The sequence below is a fragment of the Pteropus vampyrus genome, unplaced genomic scaffold (genome assembly GCF_000151845.1).
Source record: "Pteropus vampyrus isolate Shadow unplaced genomic scaffold, Pvam_2.0 Scaffold151, whole genome shotgun sequence".
In the NCBI taxonomy this organism is placed as follows: domain Eukaryota; kingdom Metazoa; phylum Chordata; class Mammalia; order Chiroptera; family Pteropodidae; genus Pteropus; species Pteropus vampyrus.
In genome coordinates this window covers 856651-862638 of record NW_011888932.1, presented here as the reverse complement: position 1 = coordinate 862638, position 5988 = coordinate 856651, and the positions used below count along the sequence as shown (strand labels likewise).

General features: G+C 33.9%; 1 protein-coding gene and 1 pseudogene across 1 annotated transcript in view; both read right to left on the bottom strand.

The window, feature by feature from the left end:
• The window catches only part of PATJ (PATJ, crumbs cell polarity complex component), a 320321-nt gene that overhangs the window by 137354 nt on the left and 176979 nt on the right, over positions 1–5988 (bottom strand). The gene's annotated exons all lie outside the window — the stretch shown is intronic.
• LOC111745294 lies at positions 2809–2927 on the bottom strand (annotated as a pseudogene).

Sequence of the window (5988 nt, the reverse complement as noted above, 5' to 3'; positions counted from 1 at the left end):
ATTATTATTATTAGTTAAGGAAGAAGGAGATAAGCTCAACAGAATAAAACAGAGCAGAAAAGCAAATCCTAGACTAATGAAGAGTTGAACATATTGAATTGGTTAAGAAATTGTATTAATTTATTGAGGACCTGATAAGTTTCAGAAACTATGCTACATCTTTCAATAAAATTTCTTTTTTCATGCTAAAAATTACCCTATCAGGTAAGAATGATCACCTCTGCATCCTAGATGTGGGAAATAACATATTTAATGTTAACTAACTTGCCAAAGGTTACCCAGCTAGTAACATATAGTAAGGATACAAACCCAGTTTTGTCTGTCTATCTTCATAGTATTACATGAAAGTATCTTTTTAGATTTTTTATTTCTTTCTACTTTCCTATCCTAAAAATATATACTCCATGAGGTTCCTTGTACATCCAGTTTACTGCTGTCTTCTGCACCTAAAACAATGCCTAGCAAATACTAGGTGATGAATATGTGCAATATAGGCCTGTCAAAAGCATACAAATGGTTTCTAAGGTCTTCTTCAATTACTATGCCATACTGTTGAGCCAATGCCCCAAACAATGCAACAAAAAGACTGAGACCTAAAAGCATTAGACACATAAAATGTTATAAAACAGAATACATTCTTTCAGTTATAAGAAGTAGAAGAATGGTTTCGTCTTTAGATTTGTATTCAAAAGTAACAAAATCCATTAGGACTACTAGAAAAACAAATTATTATACGTACATTATTTTTTTCATTGACTCTATTAAATAAACTACAGAAACTTGAAAAGCAAAAAGTTTATATTTATTACTTTTTTCAGTGCATCATAATACAGGAAGAGTAATAAGACAATAAAAGTGCCAAATGTTCTATGACACATATGCTCTTTAATCTTCAGTTACATTTTTATTGTTAAGCTTTTCAGGCCTCAGAATTTGGGGTATCCTACAGTTTTATTTAGACTCATAACTAGAAGGGGCTTAAAAAATGACAGGTCCAATTCTTAAACAAATTAAATGCTATGTTTTCACCATATCATGGAATTAGAAACTTTTAATTCAGGCAAACCCAACCAAGAAATCAGGTAAAACTACTTTCTCTAAATGCACACCCCCTTCCACACACCCATACAATTTGGACTCCTGTATAAACAAAGAAATAAGACTTAAGAAATGAAGATCTTATATAAAGTTATGAAGCTAATTTATAGCTAGAAATTAAAGTCTTCTAATATGTAGTTCGAGTCCTCTATCAAATTATGTTAAATTTCTCCAATAACATTTAAAGAAATAAAAAAATGACTTCAAATTTCTCCTTCAATTAAAGAAGCTGTCTTTAGAGTTCTCATATTATAATACCCCCTTACATAAAAGAAACATTTCACAGGTCATCATGTCATTGAATCCTCCCCACACCTTCGTAAACACCTCCATTTGCAGGTGAGTGGACTGATACACAGAGAGGCCAGTGTTTGGGCCAGGTCTGCTGAATCCAAGTGCTGTGTTCTCTTCATCACACCATGGCTATCACTTAGACTGGTGGAATTTTTAATAATAAGAGGCTCCTTTAAAGGAGCTGAAACAATGGTTCTCAGGCCCCATATCCTTAGATAATTTACTAGGCTGGCTACCTAAAAATCACCCTTAAAGTCTATAAAACAGAATCATGTCTGGGCTCCACCAGCTGAGGTTCTGAGCCAATGAGTTTGGGGTAAAGTTTGGGAATGGGGTAAATTTCCCTTTGAAACAAGGTCCTTAGATGATTTTCATGTCCTGCTATATCTATAAATAACAGACTAATCTCCCAGGCAATGTAATTTTTTTTTTCTACAGTGATCATGATGACAGTCAACCATAAAGTTCACAGATACCAAAACAAAAGGCAGCCTCTAAATATGCCTTTCACAAAACTAATCTAATTTGGTGACTATTTCTGGCTCCACAATCATGATAACGATTAAGTAAGAAAGTTGTTTTGACTATACAATAGATTCCTTTAGAATCTCAATCTCAGTTTTCCTCCCTCTCTCTCCCACCCTCCCACAGATAGCTGCTTGCCTCTCTCAAATCTCAAAAGTTACTTGTAATGTCCATTACCAATTACTTCTATTCTGTAGGTATAATTAAAAGTGAAACTAGAATTTCAAAAAGGGAGAAGGAAAACAAAGTTACTGTGTGGGGGAAAGTAGAACCAAACTCTTATTTTTGAATAATCAAGACACAGCACGCCAGTTTAATTCAGAATTTAAGAACAAAATCACAGTAGAGCTCCTGTGTACAGCTGAGTCAGCACAAACTGTTCTGCAGCATCAGACATCTGGCTCCACCACAGGGGAACCCCATATTGCCTGGCATTTGCTCTAAGGGCTGCTGAGCGTTGTTTCCATGGCAACCAGTGGTAGGGAAAGGGATAAGGGGCAAAAAAATGTATGAAAAGAACGGTTTTCTTAAAACATTCCAATTTCACTAAAAATACATTGAAGAGGTGAAATAAAGAATATTATTTTATTTGAAACCAATGAGGATTTCCTCTAAAATTAAGGGGGAAAAAAAATCCAAAGAACCCATACTTTGTTTCTTGTACACACACACACACACACACACACACCTTACTAGATTTTTAGCAACAATATATTAAAAGTGTTGTAAAGATCTAGGATCTTACTATATCTATTACTTCTAGAAAATACTTGTAATAAACATTCAATCTTTTTTCTTTTTCTTTTTTTTTTTAGGCAAGGCAATCCTTGGTTGACCTCACAGATTGGAAGGACCTTGTCAGCTTACAATCTCTTATTTTTTTATTTTTTACACCTACAGCACCTGGTCTTCCTAGGTGGTCTCCCATCCAAGTACTAACCAGGCCCAACCCTGCGTAGCTTCCGAGATCAGACAGGATCGGGCTTGTTCAGGGTAGCTTGGCCGTAGACATAAACAGTCAATCTTATATAGATTTTCATTGACTTTCGCAATGTGTAATCAAGTAGCAATAGTTCCTATCACAAATAATCTAGATGCCCTTCTATTTCTAAATAAAACTCAGAAATTAGGAGATCAGTAAGATACTTCATTTGGTACCAAGTTTTACTTAAGTAACCCGGAATGAACATCAACCTAGAATAACTGGAGAGAGAGGAGTCTTCTGACTCAGCTGTATAGTCACACTTGTTTTAAACATGGATTTTCTAGCCCCATGACCATGCTATCTGAAGAAAGGAATCCCAAATTGCTCATAATTCTGTATCAAAGCACTGATGCCTTTTCCTTGTCCAAGAAAGCTAATAAGATTTCTCCAATATAGTCTCAGGGTATTTTCCTATCATCATAAGTGTTGCTAAGTAACAAACCCTTTCTCCCAAGAAAGAAACTTCATTCAAGTCACCGCCCAGTATTTTAATAGAAAATGTTCAACACACTGGAATAATGACCCAATACAACTCTAGAAGCACTTAGTTACCTGGTCTGTTTCCAAATAATAAAAATAATATAGAAAAAATATTTAAATAAGTTTTCTTATAGATTAAATACAAAAATCCCATTTCTAAATAATGGAGTTATGATAAACATCTCAATCTAATTTTCTTATGCAGTAATCAACTTTTAATTCTGAGAGCTTGTCAGTACATACAGTTTTAAGAAGTAAAAGCATATGAAAGAGAATCCAAAGTCCCCAAAACCGCATATGAACTCCAGTAGTAAAAGCAATTCTCAAGTGAAAGTCCACATGAAATAGAGAAAATAATGAAAACACGTCAGTGTAAAGAAACTACATTTGTCATGACAACAATAAATTTTTCTCTTAAATGTAGTGGACATTTTTTCGAGCATATAAAAAAATATGTATCATAAGGACCTGCAGGTAGATATTAATCGAAGCACAAAAATATGAGAACTATAGTTACATATAATAATAACAGCTAGATATTCTTCTAAGCACTTTACTATAGTTTAACTTATTTAACCTTTACGAAAACTCTGCATAGTAGGTATTATCCCCAATTTTACAGATGAGGAAACTAAGGAACAAAGAGGGTAGATAACTTGTGCAGTAACACAGTTAGTGAATGGTAAAGCTGGGATTTGAAACCAGAAAGTTTGGCTATAGAGTCCATGACCTTAGGTGAAAGTCAGGCCAAAATTAAACAAAAAAATATTATATACAAAATTTAGAGAAAAAAAAAGCCAGAAATTTCTTTCCTTTCATTTACAAAAAAAATGCAATCTATATTAGATATAAAATTAGAAAAGAAAATCAACCATAAATTTAAAGAGACAAAATTCTGGCAGCCAATTAGAATAAAAATTCTTAAGATTATTTCCTTACGAGACCATAGAGTGAGAAAAAAAAGCTTTAACTAATAATGAAAATCTAAAATGTTCCCATTAGGTGAATCAAAATTCAAATGAATCGATATACAATGAGAAAATTTTAAACATAAGATACTGTATTAATATTAACTGAACTTTCACTGACATTATGCTGATCCCTTTGCATATTCAGTGTTATACAATAAAATCTTCAAGATGCCCATTTGGATAATGGGTAAACAAATTGTGGCATATTCATACAATGGAACTTTATTCAACCATGAAAAGCAACCACTGCTATAGGCAACATGTTTGAATATTGGAAATGTACTATTGAGTGAAAGAAACCAAGATAGAAAAGTGTGTACACCACATGATTCAATTTTTATCAAGTTCAAAAACAGGCAAAGCTAATCTATGGTTTTAGAAGTCAAGACAGTATTGACCTTTGGGGAAGAGGGAAGAAATGGTGAATAAGAGGGGGCACAAAGTGACTTGTGGGTGGTAGTAATATTCTATTTTGTGTCCTGGATGGTGGGTGGACATTCATCAAACTGTAGTACAGTTTTCTGTTTGTATGTATTTCAATACATTTATTTTTTAAAAAAGAGACAACAAAATAATGTAATGTGAGGATCTTGTTTGAAATCTGATTTGAACAAACCAACTGTAAAAATACATTTGGAGACAATAAAAAAATTTGATTATGGGTTATATATTAAATAAAACCAAAGAATTATTGTGTTAGGTACGTTAATGGTATTACAGTTTTATTTTTAGAGATGCGCATGCATGGATAAAATTACATCATGTCTGGAAATGGTTTAAAAATATTTTAGTAAAGAAAAATAAGGGATAGGTGAAGCAAGTACTGTAAAATCTTGGTAATTATGGAATCTGGGAAAATAATATATGGGAATTCACTGACCTCTTCGTGTTTGAAATGTATGAAAATTTTTACAACTAAAAGAAAAATAAAACAAAACCTTCCTAACAATCCTATAAGATAATAATCACCCTATCTTACAGATGACTAAGGCTCATGGAGGTTGTGGAACCTGGGGTTTAGATTCAGGTCTCACTCCAAATTCCATATGCTTACCCACCACACAAGGAAGATAAAAAGGAGCATCTTATGTGCACATCTGCTAGAGTGGCAGAGGGAAGTCTAAAATCTGCCTCAGTCCTTTTGGAATTTACAGTTTAGGGAAAGAACACATATAGAACACACATAGGAAATCCCAGAGTCCAGCCTTTGGAAGTTTAATTTGGTGGCAGTATACATAGGCTGACTTGAAGAGGGGAGAAAAGAAAACATGAAGACGAAGAGGAAGACTGTAAAAATAGAATGGTGGTCAAAGAATTGGAGGCAAAGTTAGCATGTGGTGGCAGAAAATAATTTGATAGACAAGATCAATAAAGCTTGTGAACTGTTTGGATGTCTGAGGTAAAAGAAGGGAAAGGATAACAGAGAAACTGAGGTCTGATGCTTAGAAATGGGTGAAGGACAAGGAGGTAACAATTTCGTATGAATGAGCTGGTTTGTGGTATCAATAACAGAGAGCTGGTGAATTTGACCTGGAGCTCAAGAATGAAGGGGAAGATAAGCCTGGAACTGCTACCAGATAATGCAGAGGTGGATGAAACACTCTGAATAGTATTTGACAATAAGCGAGCGATGGT